This window comes from Delphinapterus leucas, chromosome 14 (assembly GCF_059928025.1).
Source record: "Delphinapterus leucas isolate spDelLeu-1000000601 "Yukka" chromosome 14, BTC_Dleu_Yukka2, whole genome shotgun sequence".
Lineage (NCBI taxonomy): Eukaryota > Metazoa > Chordata > Mammalia > Artiodactyla > Monodontidae > Delphinapterus > Delphinapterus leucas.
The window spans coordinates 30127527-30153197 of NC_143142.1; the positions used below are offsets into that span (position 1 = coordinate 30127527).

At 38.0% G+C, this 25671-nt stretch overlaps 1 protein-coding gene across 4 annotated transcripts in view; it reads right to left on the reverse strand.

The window, feature by feature from the left end:
- Positions 1 to 25671, reverse strand: part of ANKRD12 (ankyrin repeat domain 12) — a 115245-nt gene that overhangs the window by 85280 nt on the left and 4294 nt on the right. The window lies entirely within an intron of this gene.

Consider the following 25671-nt stretch of genomic DNA (forward strand, 5'->3'; position numbering starts at 1 on the left):
CTGGGCCACAACAAGAAGCACAATGACTGACAAGCCTAATTTTAACTACTTCATGCTATAAATTTCCTATAAATGGGTATCATAGATATAAGTAAGCTACATTCTAGGACCTATATGAATTATTAAAACTCAGACATCCTGAACAGAATATTAGTAAAATCTAATTCTTCAAATTGTTCTACTGGTGCTTTAAAATCTGTTTGGTTTCAATAGAAACAAAACCAAAAAACCCTTAAATGAACTGAGATAATTGATAAATTATTAAAACTAGTTTATATTAATCTGAATGTAGCCAAATTAGAGTATACTGCAACACAAAAAAAAACTGCCACAGTTCAAATAGTTCAAATCTTTCATTTTATAGAGGAGGAAACAAACCTGAAGAAACAAAGGAAAAAATTTGACACTACACAGAAGAGGCAAAGTTTCCCTTGGGGTCATTTAACTGTTTCTACTATTACCATATAAACGGAATCATTTAAACTTAGTACTGTCCTCAAAGCCAGCCCTATGCAAAGCTTACAGAGTTAGAGTTACAAGTCATATATAAAGAGAAAAATTCTGACTCAGAAGCAAAACCGAGGTGCATAATATCAACAGGCATTAACCTAGGTGACACTATGAAGATGAAGCAGTTATCTCCTTTTGTAGACCAAGCAAAACAAGTCACTGGTGAATGAAGAACTGTCATGAATATTTTTGGAGAAAATTAAATGTGGTAATAATATTATATTAATAGACTGTATGTTTAAAAAGCTTGTATTATTTTTCAATAACTGTACTTGGGGCTTCCCTGGTGGCGCAGTGGTTTAGAATCCGCCTGCCAATGCAGGGGACACGGGTTTGAGCCCTGGTCTGGGAAGATCCCACATGCTGTGGAGCAGCTAAGCCTGTGGGCCACAACTACTGAGCCTACGCTCTAGAGACCACGAGCCACAACTACTGAGCCTGCGTGTCTAGAGCCTGTGCTCCGCAACAAGAGAAGCCACTGCAGTGGGAAGCCTGTGCACCACAAGAAAGAGTAGCCCTGGCTCGCAGCAACTAAAGAAAGCCTACACGCAGCAAGAAAGACCCAACGCAGCCATAACTTAATTAATTAATTAATTAATTTTAAAAAAATAATAACTGTACTTGGAAAATTTTAGCACTAACAAAACTCACAAATGGATTTTAAAAATATCACTTCATTCAACAACGTACTTAATAAATAATTAGGTTCTGGGCCCAAGATATATACTGTAATCCTTAGAACAATCAACACACAAAGAGATGATCGAAATCACATTGGTTAAATTAAACTTGAATATTTAAAAATGTACAAATAACCCAACAGAAGGCAGAAAAAGAGATACTGAGGAATGAAAAACAGAAGGAACAAACAAAACAATAATAAAGTGATAGACCTAATCCAAACATAGCAATAATTACATAAAATGCAAATGTTAAACACACCAATTAAAAGACAGATTGTCAGAGGAGAGAAAAAAAATGACCAAACTATACACTAACAAGAAATTCACTTCAAATATAATGGTATGAGTAGGTTAAAAGTAAAAGAATGGAAAAAGATATGCCATGCAAGCATAATCAAAGGAAAGCTGGAGTAACTGTATTAATATCAGACAAAACATCTCAAAGCAAAGAGGGACATTACATATTATATACTGGTAAAAGGCCCACTTCACTAAACAGGTATGTAACTAGCAACAGAGTTTCAAAGTACAGGAAGCAGAAACCAACAAAACTGACAGAAGAAATAAACAAATTGATAGTTACAGCTGGAGACTTCAACTACTCTCTCAGTAAGACAGAAAATCAACAAGGATATAAAAGAACTAAAAAAATGCCATCAATTTGAATTGACTGGATCTAATTGACATTTACAGAAAAATCTGCACAACAAACAGAATACTCATTCTTTTCAAGGACACACATAATATTCACCAGGCTAGGCCACATCATGGATCATAAACAAACATTAATAAATTTAAAATTAAAATCATACAAAGTTTGTTCTCACACAACAAAGAAATTAAACCAGAATCAGGGCTTCCCTGGTGGCGCAGTGGTTGAGAGTCGGCCTGACGATGCAGGGGACGCGGGTTCGTGCCCCGGTCCGGGAGGATCCCACATGCCGCGGAGCGGCTGCGCCCGTGAGCCATGGACGCTGAGCCTGCACATCCGGAGCCTGTGCTCCGCAGCGGGAGAGGCCGTGGCGGTGAGAGGCCCGCGTACCGCCAAAAAAAAAACCAAAACAGAATCAATTATAGAAAGATAACAATAATATATCCAAATTAAAAAACAAAGAAAAATCAATGAGGCTAAAAACTGGTTTTCTTAAAAAAAAAAATCAATAAAATTTATAAACCTCTTAGCCACACCTATTAGAAATAAGACAGAACATGTTACAAACTTTATACAAATAAATTCAACGAATTAAATGAAACAAATTCCTTGAAAGGCACACACTACCAAAGCTCACTGAAGAAAACAATCTCAATAACTCAATACTTATTAAAGAACTTGATTTCATATTTAGAAACAAAGAAAACCCAGATGGCATCAATGGTGAATTCTACAAAACACATACGCGGAAGAAATATTACCAATTCTACACAAACTCTCCTGAAAAGGAAAGAGAACATATTTTATGAGGCCATCAATACCCTGATAGCAAAACAGAATAGTCTTTTACAAGAAAACTACAGACCAATATACCTCATAATCATAACAAAATCGTCAACAAAATATTAGTAAATCAAATCCATCTTTATAAAAAAGGATAATACATCATGACCAAATGGGATTTATACCAGAAACTTGAGGTCAGTGTAATGTTTGAAAATCAATCTATGTAATTCACTGTATTAACAGACTAAGAGACATAAATAACCATTTCAACAGATATAGAAAAAGCATTTGATAAAATTTAATACCCGTTAATGACAAAACTCTCAGCAAACTAGTACTAGAACAGAACGTGAATGCTTTTTTTCTCTCCTAAGGTCAACAATGAGGCAAGGATGTTCGCTCTCATCTCTTCCCCCCCCCCCAGCTTTACTGAGGTATAACTGACAAACAAAAATTGTATATAGTTAAGGTGTACAATGTACCAATTTGATAAATGGATACATTGTGAAAGGGTTAGCACAATCAAGTTAAGTACCATCTCCTCACACAGTTAGCATTTTGTGTGTTGAGACCGCTTAAAATCTACTCAGCAAATTTAAAGTATATAATACAGTATTAACCACAGTCACCATGCCGTACACTAGGTCCCCAGAACTTACTCGTCTTATAACTGAAAGTTCATACCCTTTTACAGTGTCTCTGCATTTCCCCTACTCCCAAGGCTCTGGCAACCACCACTCTACTCCCTGCTTCTGTGAATTCAACATTTTTAGATTTCACATCTAAGTGAGATCACACAGTATTTATCTTTCCGTCTGGCTTATTTCACTTATTTAGCATGTCCTCCAGGTTCAACCCTGTTGTGACAAATGGCAGGATATTCTTTTTTTTTAATGGTTAATATCCCATTGTAAATGTATATACAGTTGACCATTGAACAACACAGGTTTGAACTGTGAGGGTCCATTTGTATGTGGATTTTTTTTTCTTTTTAAATTTATTTTTTGGCCACACTGTGGGGCTTGTGGGATCTTAGTTCCCCGACCAGGGATTCAACCCAAGTGCCCTACAGTGAAATTGCCCAAGTCCTAACCACTGGACTGCCAGGGACTTCCCAAGGATTTTTCTTTTTTTTTCAATAAATACATACTACATTACTACATGATCTGTAGTTGGTTGAATCCGAGGACGTGGAACTGCAGACACAGAGGATCAAATGTAAAGTTATATGTGGATTTTTGATTGCACACAGGATTGGCGTCCCTAACACCCAAATTGTTCAAGGGTCAACATTTTCTTTAATCATTCATCCATCAACAGACACTGAGGTCGATACTATACATTGGCTATTGCAAACAATGGTGCAATGAACATGGGAGTACAGCTAATGATAATTTTATTTGCTTTGGAGATATACCTGAAAGTGGGATCGTTGGGTCAGATGGCAGTTCTTTTAATTTTCTGAGCAACCTCCATACTGTTTTCCATAGTGGCTGCACCAATTTACATTCTTACCAACAGTGTGCAAGGGACCCTTTCTGCCACACCCTTACCAACTCTTACTATCGTTTTTTTTTTTTTTTTTTTTGGCAGTACGTGGGCCTCTCACTGTTGTGGCCTCTCCCGTTGCAGAGCACAGGCTCCGGATGCAAAGCCTCAGCGGCTATGGCTCACGGGCCCAGCCGCTCCGCAGCATGTGGGATCTTCCCGGATCGGGGCACGAACCCGTGTCCCCTGCATCGGCAGGCAGACTCTCAACCACTGCGCCACCAGGGAAGCCCTCGCCTGTCTTTTTGGTAACAGCCATCTTAAGAGGCATGAGGCATATCTCACTGTGGTTTTGACTTGCATTTCCCTTGTGATTAGTGATGTTGTACAACCTTTTAATATACTTAGCCCTCTGTATGTCTTCTTTGGAAAAACGTTCAGGTCTTTTGCCCATTTTTTAGTCCCTTTTTTCTTTTCTTTTTTTGCCACTGACATGTATGGGCTCCATATATTTTTTGGATATTAACCCCTTATCAGATGTATGTTTTGCAAATATTTTCCTCCCATTCCATAGGTTGCTTTTCATTTTGTTTCCTTTGCTGTGCAAAATATTTTTTATTTGATGCAGTCCCACTTGTTTATTTTTGTTGCCTGTGCTTTTGGTGTCACATCCATAAAATCACTGTTAAGACCAATGTCAAGGAGCTTTTCCCGATTTTTTTGGTAGGAATTTTATGGTTTCAAGCCTTGCATTTAAGTTTTTAATCTATTTCAGGTCAACTTTTGTGTATGATACGAGTCCAATTTCATTCTTTTGCATGTGGATATACACTTTTCCCAGCACCAATTACTGAAAAAAACTATCCTTTCCCCATTTTGAGTTCTTGTCAAAGATTAGTTGACTGTATTATTACACATGGGTTTATTTCTGGGTTCTTTATTCTGTTCCACTGGTCTCTCTTTTTATGCCAGTACCATACTGTTTTGATTATCATTGCTTTGTAGTATAGTTTGAGACCTGGAAGTGTGATGCCTCTAGCTTTGCTATTCTTTCTCAAGACTGCTTTGGCTATTCAAAGTCTTTTGTGGTTCCACATGAATTTTAGGGATTATTTTTCCTACTTCTGTGAAAAATACCATGAGAATTTTGATAGAGATTGCATTGAATCTGTAGATTGCTTTTGGTAGTATGGACATTTAATAATATTAACCCTTCCCGATCAATGAACACATTGGATTTCTATTTATTCATGTCTTTAATTTCTTTCATCAACATCTCATACTTTTCAGTGTACAAATCTTCTACCTCCTTGGTTAAATTTATTCCTAGGTATTTTATTCTTTTTGATGCTATTATAAATGGGATTTTTTCCTTAATTTCTTTTTCAGAAAGTTCACTGTTAGTGTATATAAATGCAATTGCTTTTCATATGTTGATTTTATATCTGGCAACTTTGCTGAATTTATTATTAGCTCAATAATTTTTTTGGTGGAGTCTTCATGGCTTTTTATCATGTTATTTACAGAGGCAATTTAACTTCTTCCTTTTTGATTTGGATGTCTTTTCGTTTTCTCGCCTAACTGCTCTGGCTAGGACTTACAGTACTATATACTGAAGAGAAGTGGTGAGAGTGGACAAGCTTGTATTGTTCCTGATTTTAGAGGAAAAGCTAAGTTTCTCACTGTTGACTGTGATGTTACCTGTGGGTCTGTTATATATGGCCTTTATTATATTACATTCCTTCTATACCTAACTTGTTAGGAGTTTTTATCATGAAAGGATGTTGAACTTTGTCAAAAACCTTTTCTGCATCTATTGAGGTGACTGCACCACTTCTATTCAAAACTGTACTTACTGATGGCCCTAACTAGTTCAATAAGGCAAGAAATAAAAGGTATGTAGCTTAGAAAGTAAGAAGTAAAGCAGGTTTTATTTCTGGATGACATGATCATCAATGGAGACAAACGCAAGGTATCTATAAAGAGGCTACTAAAACTTATAAGTAAGTATAGAAAGGATAAAGGATACACAGTTGATACATGAAAATTTTGTTTCTATATACTAGCAACAAAAAGTTGGATACTGGGCTTCCCTGGTGGCACAGTGGTTGAAAGTCTGCTTGCCGATACAGGGGACACGGGTTCGTGCCGCGATCCGGGAAGATCCCACATGCCGCAGAGCGGCTGGGCCCATGAGCCATGGCCGCTGAGCCTGCGCATCCGGAGCCTGTGTTCCGTAACGGGAGAGGCCACAACAGTGAGAGGCCCACGTACCGCAAAAAAAAAAAAAAAAAAAGTTGGATACTGAAATTAAAATATAACTCACAATAGTATCAAAAATACTAAATTTTAGGGATAAATATAACAAAATTTAAGACTACAGTGACAAAAAACACTGCTGAAAGAAATTAAAGACCTAAATAAATGGATATACTATGTTTATATGGATTAGAAGACTCAATAAGAGATCAGTTCTCCCCAAATTGATTCATAAATTCAATGTGATCCTAGTCAAAATCTCAGGATGCTTTTTTTTTTTTTTATGGTACACGGGCCTCTCACTGTTGTGACCTCTCCCGTTGCGGAGCACAGGCTCCGCATGCGCAGGCTCAGCGGCCATGGCCTACAGGCCCAGCCGCTCCGCGGCATGTGGGATCCTCGCGGACCAGGGCACAAACCCGTGTCCCCTGCATCGGCAGGCGGACTCTCAACCACTGCACCACCAGGGAAGCCCCTCAGGATGCTTTTTTAATAGAAACTGACAAACTGTTTCTAGAATGTATATGAAAATGCTAAGGACCTAAAAAAGTCCAAATAATTTTGGGAAAAAAACAAATTCATGGACTTACATTACTTGATTTCACTATAAAGATACAGTAAGCAAGACAGTGTTTACTGGTATAAAGATAGATTTACAGATTAATGGGACAGAATGCAAAGTCTAGTCTAGAAATAGACTTGCACATGTGTCCAACTAAGTTTCCAAAGTGCTGCCCATGCAGTTCACTGAGGAAATTCCTTTCAACAAATGGTGTTGGAACAACTGTATCTCCGTATGCAGAAAAAAACAAAAAACCAAAACTTTGACTCTTACCTCACTCCATAGAGAAATATTACCTCAAAATGCATCATATACCTAAATGTATAAAGTGAAGTTATATGTTTTCTAGCAGAAAACATGGGAGAATATTTTAGTGATCTTGGGTTAGACAAAGATTTCTTAGTCTATGAAAAACAGAAACTATAAAGGAAAGATATGGATAAGTGGGACTTCACAATGCAAACTCTTGCTCTTTAAATGACATTGTTAAGCAAATGAAAATCAAGTCATACAGGGAGAAAATACTTGCACAGAATATATAAATAAATCTTACAAATCAGTAAGAGGATAATCCAATTCTAAAAGGAACAAAAGATTTAAACAGTTCATCAAAGAATATTTAATTAATGGCAAATAAGCACAGAGAAAGATGCTCAACCTCCTTAGTCATCAGGAAAATAATGAGATGCCACTATACATCCATGAGAATGGCTAAAATTAAAGAGAAGGAAGACCAAGTGTTGTTGAAGGTGTAGAGGAACTGGAACTCTCATATATCGCCAAGGTTAGGAGGAAAGACAAAGTAGCACAGCCGCTTTACAAGTGAGAATAGTTGGTGGTATCTTCCCATGGCTAAGAAGAATTATTCTTTTCTTCCATCCTTTGTATGATAGTCTTGGTGACTACTACACTGCTTGTTTTTCAACCTCCTTGCCCTAAGACTGCACAGAGGCACCAATACTTGTTAAGGGCCAACCATCTGCAAGCTCTATGACAGACTTTGTTATCTAACAGCTAAAGGAAACAGTTAAAAGCTTTGATTCTGCCTTTTCAAAGGTGTTTCTTCCTTTACAATAAATACATTCTTGCTCCTTACAGATCAAGGACTCTATGTATTCATCTAACAGCAGCTCACTTCCAGGTTTGACAGTCCATGAATGTATGCTATTACATTCAAGGGTTTTTCACGCTTATTTAGCCACAGCAGTAAAATATATCTTCTTCTAAAACGAAGTAACCCAGCAATCTCTTGGTTTTTTTGTTTTAAATGGCATTCCTGTTTGTGACCATTCAAGGGATACTAAAAAAAAAATATTTTTAATAGTATTGCTATCTGAATAATTTTGTTTGTAATGAAGGTAAAATATTCTAGTTGCTATTCAGAGGTACCAAGTTAGCATACACAGGTACATCAAAAACTCTAGTGTATATCACATGTAAAGTAGATAGCTAAGGGGAAGGAGCTGCATAGCACAGGGAGATCAGCTCGGTGCTTTGTGTCCACCTAGAGGGGTGGGATAGGGAGGGAGGGAGGGAGACGCAAGAGGGAGGAGATATGGGGATGTATGTATATGTATAGCTGATTCACTTTGTTATACAACAGAAACTAACAAGCAATTATACTCCAATAAAGACGTTAAAAAAAAACTCTAGTGTAAACTGAACATCATCTGGATAAAGAAGTTGCATATATGCCATTTATATTTTTAGTAAAGCACATTAAGAATTAAGAACCAAGGTGTCTTTTTTTTTTTTTTAAATGTCGGTTCATTGGTTTGTTTATTTATTTTTGGCTATGTTGGGTCTTCGTTTCTGTGCGAGGGCTTTCTCCAGTTGTGGCGAGCGGGGGCCACTCTTCAGCCACTCTTCATCGCGGTACACGGGCCTCTCACTATCGTGGCCTCTCTTGTTGCGGAGCACAGGCTCCAGACACGCAGGCTCAGTAGTTGTGGCTCACGGGCCTAGTTGCTCCACAGCATGTGGGATCTTCCCAGACCAAGGCTCGAATCTGTGTCCCCTGCATCAGCAGGCAGATTCTCAACCACTGTGCCACCAGGGAAGCCCAAGGTGTCTTTTTAAACTCAGTCAAAATTACACCAAAAACTTACTAAATTTCTTTTACAGTGGGGAGTAACGGATGGGTGAATACTTCTGGTTGGTTAATATCATTATCTTAAACCATCTATATATTCAGTGTCGTCTTCCACTGTTCCTCCTTCCTACGTGCATGCTACTCTCAAAAACACACTTAAGAAATTTCATAGCTCTCTAATGGTCACGGAATCTGTACTTAATACCAGTTAACTCACATCATTTGATTATTAATCAAAAAAATCGAACCCATAACAACTTAAACTTATCAAGCAAATAAACGCTAGTGGCCCCAAAAGTCCTCGATGATAAAAATTTTCCCACAGTGCTACACATTTAGTAGGCCTGAAACAGCCTCAAGAATCTGTACTTTCAATAAATAGCCCAGTGGTCTGTATCATTAGGAAAGCTTGAAAAACAAATTAAATGAGGGAGCAATTTTTTTTTTTTTTTTGCGGTACGTGGGCCTCTCACTGCTGTGGCCTCTCCCGTTGCGGAGCACAGGCTCCGGACGCACAGGCTCAGCGGCCATGGCTCACGGGCCTAGCCGCTCCGCGGCATGTGAGATCTTCCCGGACTGGGGCACAAACCCGTGTCCCCTGCATCGGCAGGCGGACTCTCAACCACTGCGCCACCAAGGAAGCCCGAGGGAGCATTTTTAATGATATAAAAGATCTCAAAAAATTTGCTTAGGCTAATTTAAAATAGGGGATTTCCCTACCATATTAAACACAATGTGCATGTATGTGGGTGTGTGGGGTACCATCTAATTTAAAAATAAGCACATTAGGCAGCCTGATAGTCTCATTAAAAACAAAAAACATTTTTACTACCATTTCCTTTTTTCATAGGATAACTCTTTGGGAGACTATCTTAACTTACAATGAAATGGATTCTAAAGAGCATTCAAACACCGTTATATTTATTTAGTTTGTTCCTCTACTGACTGTTAGTTATGCCATAAACACTCCATAGCTTTCTTCTCCTAGATTTATCTGTTTCCATTTTTTATGGCAAGTTTATAGAGCAACTATTAGTTTCTTGTCACTGCCTATGAATTACAACATTTAATACTGGCTTCTCTGGAAGTCTACTTTCTCCTCTAATCTAGACAGAAAAATTTTTTCTTAGTTATTGCCTTCTGTATGTTTTTAAGTTTGAAATAGTCTCAACAGAAGCTTAGAAACTGTAGTTAATATCTGTCCCTCTTTTAGATAAGTAGAAAATGATTTAAGTTTTACCCAATTCTTTACATTTAAATACAACTTTAAACAGTATTTTCTAAACTGACTTTTCAAAGCCTCCTTCACTGAGACCTCTAGAAACTGCTTTTGATGCTGGGGCAAGGGGTAAACATACAACTGGAAGAAAACTACTGTATCTCAAATCTCTTGACCTGTGTAAGGCGGTGAAAAAGATCTCACCATCCATTTACCTTATCAAATTCTTCTTTCTAGTATGAAAAAAAAATCGTTCTACAAGCAAATTCTCTTGGATTATACATGCATTTGCTTTAGCAAAAGAAGTCTGACCAATTCACTTCTGAGAAACAATGAACCATTCATTTTGGGGGGACACAATGCATGCATGCCCAGTAAGTCCAGTTATTGGAAATCTGCCAACTACTGTTGATAAAAATGTACATCACAACATAAAGTTTAACCAAACAAGTATAACAAATTTAACAAAAAACAGCAGACTCAAACACAACTAACTCAAGATAAGAATGGTGATACAAACAGATAAGCATCCTTCTTGAAAGCTGAGGTAACTGCAATGATGCCAAGTTTTGCTTGCAGGTCAGACTTCTTAGTATAGTAACTAATTTGACTCTTCAGTAAACATTAATAAGTTGCTCTTTTTTATTTATGAATTGCCCGTTATTCTAAGGCTAACGACTTGTAGAAAATTTTTTCTTCTTAGCATAGAGTACAAAATCACCCATAGGAAGAGGCCAAACTTTGTTAAGATACTTTGAAAAGCTACTCGAAATAAACCTTGGGACCATGTCTGTGGAGAAAAACTACCCAACATGTCAAAAGGAGGGAGGGTTAAGGGAAAAAAGGAAGAGAGAGGAGACTTGGTAGACTATAGGCAAGACAGGAATGAGAAAAAAACACCTCTAGTTGGCAGTACAGCTGGAGGAGAACTTCGGAGAACAGAAACAGGTAACAGAATTTAAGAAGCTGTATGCTATGGTAAAAATCTATAGAAATGTTCCTCTAAGAATTAAAGAAAAGTCTGTATTTTGAGATCACTTCATAGCCTTTCAGCCTTCAGTGAGCACTAGACCCTCAGGATCAATGCTTTAAACACTACTTTATTCTGTTAGCTCCAATCACTCTATCTTCCAACTATAAGTCTGACTTGAAAATTCTTCATAGGGGGATCACAATCCACTAAGTTTTTGTCTTTCGCTTCCATCTACAAAACAAGAAGGGATCAAACTCCAAGTGTGCCAACAAGTCTTTCCCAACTAAGCGATCAGATATACTCGGCTCTACCACAGCTCCGGAGTTACTTGGCAATGAGTACTCCTCCTTTAAGAATGAATTTTTACCACGGGGGGCAGGAAAAGAGATAACTTTCCTACGACTGAGCTAAAATAAGCAGAAGTTAAAAAAAAAAAAAATCAGAAAACAAAGCAAAACAAAACCCCCAAGAGAAAACAAGCAGAACAAAGTCACTAACACCGTGCTGCCAGAGCACTTTTATGCCCCCCACCCCCATACTTCGCCTTAGCCTTTGGAAACGGGGGAAATCAGATTTAGGATTCCGTTTTAGAGGGGGCTTTTGGAGTTAGAGATGAACACAGGGGAAGAGTGGGTAGCGGAGGGAGCAACTCGCCTTTGCCCTGAAGTTTTCACTTGATGTTACAGATTAAAAAACACATTAAAATTTACCTGAAATATAACACAGATGCAACAAACTGACAGTTTATAAAATGCTTTCTTTCCCTCACTTCAACCCCAAGTTGGCTTTTAAATTAAAGATGATCAATCTGTGTTGGCATTATTTGTACCTTTGACGAGGTGCTCCTTGATTGACATTACTCCTTCTACAACATTTCAATTTACTCAAAATATGCTGTTCTTTTAGGCTCATGCCACTTGGTAATTCAAACTTGCTTGATTATCAGAAGCAAAGCAGAACACTTTTTTAAAGATACAGACTCTAGGGCTTCCCTGGTGGCGCAGTGGTTGAGAGTCCGCCCGCCGATGCAGGGAACACGGGTTTGTGCCCCAGTCCGGGAAGATCCCACATGCCGCGGAGCGGCTGGGCCCGTGAGCCATGGCCGCTGAGCCTGCGCTCCGCAACGGGAGAGGCCACAACACTGAGAGGTTACGTACCACAAAAAAAAAAAAAAAAAAAAAAAGATACAGACTCTAGCTTCATCTTTAGAGCTACTGAATCACAATACCTCAGAGGGGAGATAAACACCACTTTTTAAAATGTACAGGGACTTCCCTGATGGCGCCAGTGGTTAAGAATCTGCCTGCCAATGCAGGGGACATGGGTTCAATCCCTGGTCCGGGAAGATCCTACATGCCACACAGCAACTAATGCCATGTGCCACAACTACCAAGCCTGCACTTGAGACCGCGAGCCACAAATACAGAGCCCACATGCCACAATTACTGAAGCCCACGCGCCTAGAGCCCATGCTCTGCAACGAGAAACCACCGCAGTAAGTCTGTGCACCACAACGAAGAGTAGCCCCCGCTCACCGAAACTAGAGAAAGGCCGTGCACAGCAACAAAAACCCCATGCAGCCAAAAATAAATAAATAATTAAAAAAATAAAATGTACAATCAAGTATACATTTTATGCCTGTATTTTCTTTATGAATCCTTTCTTCTTTTAGGCTTACACCATCTCAACTCCAATATCAGAAAATATATTCACTTTTATTCCCTTTAATTCCTTTTTTTTTTCTTTTTTTTTTTGCAGTACATGGGCCTGCGCAGGCCCAGCCGCTCCACAGCATGTGGGATCTTCCCGGACCGGGGCACGAAACCGTGCCCCCTGCATCGGCAGGCGGACTCTTCAACCACTGTGCCACCAGGGAAGCCCCCTTTAATTCCTTTTTTAACATTTAACTCTTCCTATCTATCTGTAATGCTAGTGTTTGGTTTTTTTAATTTTTATTGGAGTATAGTTGATTTACAATGTTGTGTTAGTTTCAGGTGTACAGCAGAGTGAGTCAGTTATAGATATACATATATCCAATCTATTTTTTTTTTTTTTAGATTATTTTCCCATAAAGGCCATTACAGAGCATTGAGTAGAGTTCCCTGTGCTATACAGGTTCTTTTTTTGTTGTTGTTGTTAATTTATTTTGGCTGTGCTGGGTCTTAGTTGCAGCACATGGGATCCTAGCTGCAGCAAGGCGGGATCTTCAGTTGCAGCACGAAGGATCTAGTTCCCTGATCAGGGATCGACCTCAGGCCCCCTACATTGAGAGCATGGAGTCTTAGCCACTGGACCACCAGGGAAGTCCCTGTAATGCTAGTTTTTAATAACAATCTTATTCCTTTATATACCCAAATCTGTTTCTGTGTTTTCTAATCTGTTTCACTACTCTTTCATTTTTCTTTTTCAATATTATCCTGCCAGTTCTCACCAAACAAATTTTAGATTTGACAAGTTAAAAATGTTGGCATCTGGGTCAAAGAAATAAACATAAAAATCAAATTACAGGAATACTAAAAAAAAAAATCTTTAAAATAGGGTAAATCTTCCTAAAACATAATATAAAAGCCAAAAGTCATTTTTTAGAAGTCCTAAATAAAAATTTTAGACTAGAAATGCAAGTGCCATAAACAGGAATCAGATGACAAGTGAGAACATCTGCAACACATATGAAAAGAACTAGCAGTCAAAGAGTTAAAGACAAATCAATAAAAGATCAGAAGATGACTTGAGGAGGCAGTTCAAAGAACAAGAAATACAAACGTTGAGTAAACATACAGAAGTATTCAAACTCACTCATAATTTTAAAACTGTAAAATAATGGATGACTTTTCATTTAGAAGACGGCCAAGGATTAAGGCTGTGTTGGCAAGGATTAAGGAAAACAGAATATTCATACATAATTATTATTATTATTTTTTTTCCGTTACGCGGGCCTCTCACTGTTGTGGCCTCTCTCATTGCGGAGCACAGGCTCCGGACGCGCAGGCTCAGTGGCCATGGCTCACGGGCCCAGCCGCTCCGTGGCATGTGGGATCTTCCTGGACTGGGGCACGAACCTGTGTCCCCTGAATCGGCAGGCGGACTCTCAACCAGTGCGCCACCAGGGAAGCCCTCATACATTATTGATGGCGATGAAACTGGGATAACCTCTTTGGAGAAGAATCTGGCAAAACTATTAAAATACAAATGCACAGACTTCTGTCCTGATAATTCAATTTTAGTATTTGCCCTACAGGTGTACTATACAAATATGCAAAGATAATATACAAAGGCATCCACTAAAACGTTACGTGTATCCAAAACACTGGAGAAAAAAATCTAAATATTCATTTGTAAAAATGTGGCTAAACAAAGTATAGTACCTTTTTACAGTAAAAGTTATGCAAAAATCCTTTTTTCTTGACCTCTCCTCTTCTGCAGAAACTCTAAATGTTGGGAGTATCTCAGGACTTGATCCTGGATCCCTTTCTACTCTCTAACACACTCTCTAAATAACCTAATCCCATTGTTTTAAATACCATTGAAGTGCTACTCACTTCCAAATCCATAACTCTCGTCCTCATTTAAAACTCTGTATTTGTATATCCAACTGCCTACTTGACATCTTCACGTGGATGTCTAATAGGCATACCAAACCAAAATAATACTATAGAGAATTCTTAATTTTCTGTCAAACTTCCTCACCTACCCATCTTCTCCATTTCAAATGGCACCACCCTCCATCCATCACTTAAGCCAAAAATTCAGAAACGTTGACTCCATCTCTAAAGCACATCTCAAATTAAATCCATGTCTTTCCACATCAATTGCTACCCACCCCAAGCCACCAAGATCACCTGGATAGGCTAGTGCAAAAACTCTTCAAATTATCTCCCTGCTTCCATTCTTACCCTACTCCTCCCTTCCTCCTTCTCTTACACACACACACACACACACACACACACACACCCCTTCTACAAGCAGTGATCAGATCTCTTAAAACTAAAAACCAGATGCTACCACTGACCTGCTTAATTTTTTTGTTGGTTTCCCCACTGAAAAAAAATCTCAACTCAAACTAAACCATCTATACTATATGAAGCTGAATTAATGGGACAGACGTCTGAAGAAATTTTTAAACCATTTAAAATCCTCAAAGAAATAAGAGAAGACTGATAATATGCAGAAAGACTAAACAGAACCAAGAAGAAATACAGAGTATGAAAGTACAATGATTGAAATAAACAACTCTACAGGTTACATAAATAATAGAAAGAAAAACCCGAAGAATGAGTAAGTGAGCTAGAAGATCAGGCAGAGGACAGTTGCAGAAGGCATCAGAGAGGGATTTTTTTTTAAAGGAAAATATTAAAGAAGAGATATTAGAAGTAACAGAATCCATATAATAGAATTCCCAGAAGAAGAAAAAATGAAGATATTTGAAAAAATTACCAATAATTTTCCAGAACTGAGGAAAGATCAAAGATCTCAGATTAAAGTGTGTGGAATATAACCTGGCACACAGTAGACTTCCAATAAATATTTGCTGAATGAAAGAATGAATCAGTGAATATGAATTCAAGGGCCAAACAAGACAGGAAAGGAACTACACTCAGACACACTATAAACTAAAAAAGATAAACAAAAATTTCAAAATCTTCTAGAGGGGAACTGCAGGTCACACACCCAGGAAATCAAACTGACATCAGAAGTTATGAAAAGCAACATCAGAGGCAAGACAGCAATGCAGTAACATTTCAAAATGTTAAGGGAAAAAATTTCAAACCAAAAATCTTTAATCACACTAAGCTATCATTTAAAAGTGAGAGTTCAATAAAGATGTTAAAAAAATAATAAAAATTAAAAAAAATAAAAGTGAGGGTTAACGAATGATATTTTCAGGCATAAAAAGGCCTTGTAATGTATATATACAAACACCCTGCTTGAAAATTGCTTTTAAGTAGGCACTCAAAAAATAACTGAAATAAACCTATGAGAACTACCGTGTGATGTATGGGAATTAGAGTAAATAACCTAATAAACCTAATATTTCATACAAAAACAAAAATGACAGACGGATGGATGCTTGAAGAATACCCCTAACAATCCAGAAATAAAATTCTACAAAACGTCAACATGGCTGCTGGGACGTTGTGGGGTAGGAGGTGGGGTGGAGGAGACTAGAGGAAGTGAGAAAGTGGTTACAGTACTTCTCTTGTTTGGAGGAAAGAAAACATATATATTTTAAAATATATTTTAAAATATATTTATAAGATTAAGAAACTGTAGAAGATGAATAAAGATAGTCAATAGAATGTAAATAATTTCCAATATTTGTGTACAATAAATTTATTACATTTATTACAATAAATGAAAATGGATTAAACTCATTAATTAAAAGATATGCGTCTCTGGGCTTCCCTGGTGGCGCAGCGGCTGAGAGTCCGCCTGCCGATGCAGGGGACACAGGTTCATGCCCCGGTTCAGGAGGATCCCACATGCCGCGGAGTGGCTGGGCCCGTGAGCCATGGCCGCTGAGCCTGCGCTCCGCAACGGGAGAGGCCACAGCAGTGAGAGGCCCGCGTACCGCAAAAAAAAAAAGATACGAGTCTCTGAGATTGGATAAAAATAAGATTCAGCAACATACTTTGTAAAAGAGACCAAAAAAGGATACTAAAATGGTTGACGATAAAAGGATAAGAAGACACACCAGGAAATATAACCCTAAGCTGGTAGACTTTTCTTCAGGCCCCATTCATAAATAATTCAGACCCTTCCTGGTCTGGGCACAGCTCCCTGCCACTCCTGGGCCTGTGGGTTCCAGGGCTGCATTAAAGCTCACACACTGAGAAGGTATCTGTCTATTTTCTTTATAGGACAGGGCTTCAATTTCTGCTTCCTATTATGACTTTGAGTTCTTTTTCCATTTCAGGCACCTGCAGATTCCTCTTTCTTGCTTTCAAGCTCAGCTGTGTTTTTTAAATATTTTATTTTTATCTAGCTTTCCGTATACATTACTAAAATAGAAGGGAGCATCCCCAGTCTGCCTCATAGTCCAGAAGTCCCCAGAAGATGCACTTAATTTCTTAATCTTTTTATTTTTACTTTTAAATTTTTAATCTTAATTTCTTCATCTATATTATGCAATGGTAATGCTCAAATAATAAGGCTATGAGAAGTAAATAAAATATCTTAGCATACATAGTCCTTGGTGCATATAAAATATTCAAATGCTGCCCTCTAAATTTACCAGCAATTTTACATCCTACCTAAAGAAAGTAAAGCTAAAACCGTAAGCATGGAATGGAAATTGCTAACTTTTTTCCTGCTCCAGCTTCCACTGGGCTGCAGCTATGCTGAGGGTAAAAATGCTTCCTCCAAAATTTTTTTGAGAAAAAAAGGTAACCAGTAAAGGACCAGCAACAGAATTCAATGACCCTTAAGAGTCATTCAGTAGGGACTTCCCTGGTGGTCCAGTGGTTAAGGCTCTGCACTTCCACAGCAGGGGTCATGGGTTCGATCCCTCGTCGAGGAACTAAGATCCCGCATGCAGCACAGTGCAGCCAAAATAAAATGGTTACTTTAAAAAATAATAAATAAATAAAGGTCATGGAGCTCATCCTTTAAAAAAGAAAAAAAAAAAAGAGTCATTCAGTTAGGAAAGTGACTATTATTTTCTCTGATTTGATCTGGGAGCCTGATGTCCAAGATTCTACGCTGAGATCTACCACTGACTTTTTGGTTGACCTTCATCACTTCTCAGTATCTGTTTCTTCTTGAGAGTTAGGCTAGATAACATTGAAGATCTCCTATTTTTCCAAAATTCTGATTCCAGAATAAGATATTTAGAACAGTTTCACTCCATTCTATTTTTCTATGAATACAAAAATGATAGCTTAAAGTACTAAACAATGACATCCTTATTGCTGTGTTCCCCCACGCAAAAAAAGTAAACCATTAGACATAAATACTAAACATTTCCTACTTGCACAAAGACCAAAAGCTTAATTCCCTCACACTTAAAAAGTGGTCTTAAAAAATAATGGAAAAGGCCTCATGGTAAATGGTCATGCTTCTGGGATATTAACTGTACCTCCCTAACACCTCAACTACTTAAACAATTCAAGTGAGAATTCAGTCTATGAAAAGGGTTTGTGCTTGCTTTATCATACCTTCCCAAAGTAAGGCATGGTTGATTTTCACCACGATGTTTTCTGGCAGCTATTCCATAACATTTTTCCCACAAGAATAATATGGCTGTATTCCAGACCAAGAAATTAGTATCATCAAAATCACAAATTTAATCAACAGCATGAAAAAGATGAAAACATCCACATCCTTTAAAATAAACTGTCCTCAACACTGCCCTTAAGACGATATTTTTTAAAGTCCTTAAGGAATGTTTATGGTCTACTTTATACAGTTCTATATTAACTTTTTTAAACATAAATTTTTTTATTTTTATTTTTGGTTGTGTTGGGTCTTCATTGCTGCACGCAAACTTTCTCTAGTTGTGGCAAGCAGGGGCTACTCTTCGTTTTGTCGCGCAAGCTTCTCATTGCGGTGCCTTCTCTTGTTGCGGAGCACAGGCTCTAGGCGTGCGGGCTTCAGTAGTTGCAGCACGCAGGCTCAGTAGCTGTGGCTTGCGGGCTCTAGAGCGCAGGCTCAGTAGTTGTGGCCCACGGGCTTAGTTGCTCCGTGGCATGTGGGATCTTCCCGGACAAGGGCTTGAACCCGTGTCCCCTGCATTGGCAGGCGGATTCTTAACCACTGCGTCACCAGGGAAGCCCTATACAGTTCTATATTAACTTTTATAATGAGCATGTACTCCTTGTATAATCTACAAATAAAAATTTTTAAAATAATAAAATAGGTCGACTTACACTTGGTTTGCTCTGGAGAACTACAGTGTTCTGGTTAGAACCCACGGGGAAAAAATAATGAGATGGCAGGTGAGAGAACTACTTTAGAGAGAGGAAGAGGGAAAGAGGTAAAAGGTACTTTCATGTGTTTTATGTTTTCTAACCCAGCCATCAGAATAGGAAAGGAAGCAAAAGATTCAGGACAGAAGCTCAATCCAGTAAATATAGGCTGCACTTTGGGTTGGTGTTGCTATATATTATCTCCTTCGGAAAGCTGAGCATGGCAGTTAATTTAGAAGACTATACCAAGTAAATGCACTGTAAATAGTCTATTTGGTTTAGCTCTATGTGTGTATTACCTTCAAAATTCCACAAAGGTAAACCAACAGTATGAAACAGAGTAAGATTTAGGCAGCCAAACTGCTTGAAATGTAAACAACCAAGGGATCATGCTTGCTATATCATACCTTCCCAAAGTAAGCCATGGTTGATTTTTAGCACAATGTTTTCTGGCAGCTATTCCATAACATTTTCCCACAAGAAAATGATTGTATTCCAGACCAAGAAATTACACACGCCCACGAAAGATAGCAGACCACATTGAAGGGACAGCAAAAACTGAAACACAATAGGGTAGAAAATGAGGCTAAAGAGGAGGAAGGGAGCAACATGAAGCACCTCGTCATTGTGTTGTTTGATCTTTATGATGACAAAAGCAATTTAAGGCTTTAAAAAAAGGCAGTGACACAATTCAAGCAGCATGTTTAAAAAGGTGCCATGGGGGGAAAAAAAGTGCCATTGGTGAAACTCTGGAAGACACACTAAAGAGGAATTACAGGAGAGACACGGAGACCACTTCAATTGTAACGACCAGACTGTGAGGTGGGAAGGAATAGTCAGCAAGAGCAAGGAGGCTAGAATGACATCAGCAACAAGAAGTAAAAATGCTTTGAAAATAATTTAAAAGAAACAATTAGCATTTATCTGTTATATTTATCTTCCAATAGTAATGACTAAACAATACCTCAAATTTTTTAAAAATAAAATTCTCATTACTTCATTAGATAATATTTACAAAAGAGATTAGTGGTAAAAAGATTTTTTTGGCACTGTCAAACAGTGGACCATAAAGGATCACATTCTAACAATGCATTTAGAATTTTTAAAGAAAGTAATACAGGCAGCTGGGTTTACAATGATCTATTTGCCCTCGGTATGTACACATATTTATATATCCAGTCATTTCCAGATGCAGAGGTCGACATATAAAACACTCATCTGCAATGGGGAGTTGACATAAATGACTTCTAAGGTTCTAAGATTCTAAAAATGAGTTGCTGGGTTTACTGACCTCTTTCTAGCCCTACAGGGCTCTAAATGTGCAACTTCCGTAGACCAGCAGAGGGCTGCAACAGCCCAGAGAAAATGGTGAGGCAGCTTGACTTGCATCTCTGGCACCGGGCGGTGGAAAAATTACAATACTGAAAGTAGAGAACTAACCACCACTACGTATTCACTTCACTGTCAACAGATTCTAAAAGGGGGCAAGAGCAACCCCCCAAAGCCTGAAAACTAGAAGCACTCAAAATTAAGCATTTTGCCACCAGCTCCTTTCTCTTCCTGCAAAATAGCAGTGTTTGGAAGCAGAACAAAATCTCACTAACATAGGGTAATTAGAAGGGAAAAAAGCCAGTCAAAATGAGTTAGCAACTCACACTTCCTTTCAGACCACTGCTCCACACCGCTGCTACCAGGCTAATCTTCCTAAAATGATAATGTCACTAGGTTACTCTCACATCTACTTTGCCAATCTGTTCTGCATATAGTGCAGTGAAGTCTTTACTTTGCCTAGATTTTAAGGTAGATTTCTACCTCATGTATACAAATCTTATTTTCAACTCCTCTAGTGAGGCTGCTCTTACTGTTATACACAATATGCAACAGAGATACTTCCCTGGTGGTCCTGGTGGTCCAGTGGTCCCCTTCCAATGCAGGGGATGCGGGTTTGACCCCTAGTCGGGGAACTAAGACTCCACATGCCGTGGGGCAACTGAGCCCTCGCACCACAACTACTGAGTCCACGCGCCTGAACTAGAGAGCCCGCGTGCCGCAAACCACAGCCCACATGCTCTGGAGCCCGCACGCCACAACTAGAGAGAAGCCTGAGCGCCGCAACAAAAGATCCCGTGTGCCGCAACTAAGACCCGATGCAGCCAAAAATATAAATTAATGAATACATAAATAAGTACATAAATAAATAAAAATGGGCAGAGAATGAAAAAATATGTAATAGAATTGAAACGGAAAAGGTCACTGTGGTGAACTTTGCATAAAGAAACAAATCTACATAGGTCTAGGGAAAGGGCAGATCCACTGTTGGGAAAAGTTTGTGCAAAGAGGGAGATAGGAATTTGCCTGAGGAAGTGAGGAAATGGCTCAAGGAAAGGTATACAGGGGGGTTCAACTGAATTGTAATTCTTAAGGTTGGTGATAGGTAGAAGGCTCTCACTATGCTATCTTCTGTACCTTTTAAATTATTTGAACTATTTCAAAATTTAAAAAAGTTTTTGGTATTTTACTTTTGCCCCTCAAAAGACAAGCAGCCCATCTACTCAACAGATCATACGCCTGGTGGCATTCTCAGTACTACTCACACTTTAATCCCAAATAATGCCCTCATTTTTACGGCTTTCTATTTTTTTTAATATTTATTTTTGGCTGCACTGGGTCTTCGCTGCTGTGTGCGGGCTTTCTCTAGTTGCGGCGAGCAGGGGTTACTCTTTGTTGTGGTGCGCAGGTTTCTCATTGCGGTGGCTTCTCTTGCTGCGGAGCACGGGCTCTAGGCGCGCGGGCTTCAGTAGTTGTGGCTCGCGGTCTCTAGAGCGCAGGCTCAGTAATTGTGGCGCACGGCTTAGTTGATCCGCGGCGTGTGGGATCTTCCTGGACTAGGGCTCAAACCTGTGTCCCCTGCATTGGCAGGCAGATTCTTAACCACTGCGCCACCAGGAAAGTCCCAACGGCTTTCTTTATAAATGATAGGTACATACTTCAGCTTTAAATGAAAGGAAAAGACTTCTAATTGGTTAATTGGGTGCAGTTTGAATAGTGGCACATTAAAAAAAGAGAGATTTGAGATAAAGGATATGGCATAAAAAACCAGAATCGTTTATGATAATCATGGCTTCTGCAATGTAAGTCTGAGATCCTGAAAATCATCTTTATCTACACCCAAACTCTCTATGCAGTTAGAGGTACTGAAATCAGTACCCCGCCCAAGAGAGCAAAACTTATGGAAGTATTAAGTTATTTCTAATCCACATACCACATCATTCCCACCCTGACCCAACAATAAGATGGGTTATTAGCACTACTTCAACTATAGCCAAAGTTGTAGCTTCCATACAACTTCACACCAGGGCTGAACTGTCTGGGCCTTTAGTCCTGACCTGCTACCTCTGTCTTCTGCACACTCTCCAACATAAACCCACTTGCTATACTCCACACAAGAATTCAGGACAACTGCCAAATTTAAATGAAGTATAATCTACAAAGATATGAATCACTATGTTGTACACCTGAAACTAATATGATTGATATTGTAAATCAACCAGACCTCAATAAAAAGAAAGAATTCAGGATAACTGCATATAGGGCATTTAAGAGAAAACATGCTCTAAACTGACTTAGGGTAGTAGTATTATTGGTTGCTCTTTTAGTCAGGGCAATTTAGGATTATAAACTGTTTCCCTGCCAAAGTATACTGAGGAGAAGAATAAGAAATATGGTACTGAGGGACCAAAGCATGGTAAATTCACTGTCTTTTAACAGCTGCAAAAGTAAGTAACAAGAAAAGTGTGGTACTATGGAAACTCCAACCCCAGTGACAAACAATATGTATGTATTTGGTTTTATTTTTAAAATAAAACATTTCCTGAAATATAATCATGTAAATGTTATGAACTGTGGATAAAAAAGGCAAATCTCACTGATGATACTGATGTTAAACAACTCTATCTATGAAAAGAAATATACTATAAAAAATAAATGCCTAAAAACACAAATTAGGACTATTTAAGAATGTAACAGTTCTACATCAAAAATTCAACTTAAATTTCCAAGTCAGTGATTCTTAGTCTTTTTTGGACAGACCCATCTCAGAGCCTGAAAGCCATAGGTTCTTTCACTAAAAAATTTGCAGTATAACTTCCAAATGTTTACAGAACCTCTCTGTAATTATGGGTCCTTGTTTTAAGTAATTATCTCTTGCAGCTAGATTTTAAGCTCCATACAAGAAGTCTTCTTCAGATATGTGCTTAGCATTGGCACCTAAAACCTTAAAACCTAAGCACCTTTTCAATGATCTCTTTGTCTCCTACATGAATTCTATACGACCTCGAATTCTTTTCTAAGAAAATCTGTATTACATTACTCCCCATCTTGGAAATTAATTTTTATTAAGCTCTTCTTCCTAGCAATCATGGCCTTTTTCAGCTGCTACTCATCTTTTCTCCCTTAGTCCCAGTTCATCCTCTTCTGCCAGTCAGACCATCCTCCTGTCATTAGCATCGGGGTGATCCTTTACAGTGTGATGGAATCTACTGTACAACAATGAACAAGACAGACATGATCCATGTCCTCGAGGGCTCACCATGTTCCTTTCTACACCAACTAGAAAGCAATTTGAATGACTAAACAATAATACTGTTCGCCTATTCCACATGTCTATGTTTTGTTCACTGAGTGTAAATCCTTTAAAAAAAAACAACCTATGATATTGTCTTCGCTTATATTTTTCTAAACTCCTGCCTCAACGCTAAATGCAATAGCGTTCATAGAAACATTTATTTAAAATTTGTTAACTAAACATGCAGTGTTTAAAACCTTCTTGATTATATCCATAATACTAGCTCATTGTGGCAAAACTTGAAAATACAGAAAAATAAAAGAAATTCTGGTTACTTTCATATTCAATATCCAGAGATAATCTGTCACACTGTCAGACTGGATCATTCAAGAACTTTCACTCCTTGTAAAAATCCATAATACAAAACAATTATTTTCCCCATAAAGGCTCATATTTTATCTATCATTTTACCTTTTTTTCTCTTAATAATATCAGCTTCTTTGAATGTGCAGTTTTGTAAAGGAGCAATACAGACACTGATTTAAACTCATCTGTATAATGGCAACAAGATAAACTTCACAAGGTAATGGTAAAGAGTGAATGAAAAGTTATGTGGAGAATCCATTATCAATCACAGGACATTTGTAATTATGCCTCTGACCAAAGGATATGAAGTATCAATTCACAGAAGAGAAAATGCAAATGATTATTTCTCCATGTATTAGCTAATGATCCAAATTCCTGTAGCTAAAATCAAACCCTTCATACCGCAATTAAAGATGAAAGCCTTGGATGTAAAATGACAGCGGTAATCTAACTTAAATGTAATGACACAAATTTTAATTGGTAACCAACAATTGTTTACTTTCAACAGCATGAGCACAAATAGAAGGCAAAGAGGTAATTTTTTGTCCTGTTGGACTGCAGCTTAAAGAGAACACTCATCTTCATTCTTGGGATGTTTTTATGAATTCTGGAAGACAGGGATAATTTCTGAAGGTTGAAGAACCACTACTGGGTGATCACCTCAGCTATCAATCTACAAACGAATTGGGCTGATCTTAAGAAAAAATTTTTCTCAAAGTAATAAAATTACATTTATATAACACTTACAAATTTTAAGTTAGTTCTTGAGTAATAGCACCTAGAGTTGGAGACATTCCAGTAACAACTTTTTGAAGTTTCTTCATAACTAGATATGTAAAATATCTATTCTCATCATATATTAAAATAACACATATGTAAGTATCTAACAGTACCTAGAATACTAAAGCTCAATAAAAGGTCTTTTCTTTGATCACCAAGTAACTTCCAAATAGTCAAAATTAAACTCTGGTAAAAAGAACTCATTTTAACTCAGAGGTTGCAAGACTTTAGTACATAATATTAAAATATAAGCCAAGGCTTTATTCCTAGTTACAATATTTTTGTGCAAATTACGGTAGGAAACATTCTGTAAATTTTAAATTTTCTCATCTAAGTGACATCATTAACCACCAGCACTAATTAGTAAAGTGGTATAAAGAATGTTTTTAGTATTTACTCCTACCCTGCTTGTTAAAGTTTCAGAAGTGGTAGAACAGAATGGAAGAAAGCTGTGTACAATGCGGCTTTGGTGGAAGAGAGAATAAAAGTAGGTATTTCTTTCCTCTTCCTTCAGATTTGCTAATGCTTCTCTTTCACGAGTGCATTTCAAAGGAGTCTAGCATTACTCCAGAGAATTTTAACCTGGATCCTATCCATGGTTCAATATCATTAGATTAGCGGATTTTTTGCTGATCTCAGAGTAGCTGTGAAATTCAAGAGATCGGATATAAAACGTACTTCATGAACTACAGAACACTGTAATTTTTTACATACTATTATCTTTTATCGTGAGTTACTACAGCTATTTCTAGAAAGAGAGAGCCACACACACATGGTTTTTGTTCTCTATTAGAAGTCAGAATGCCAAAAAAACTCCTATGTAGGAAGAACAA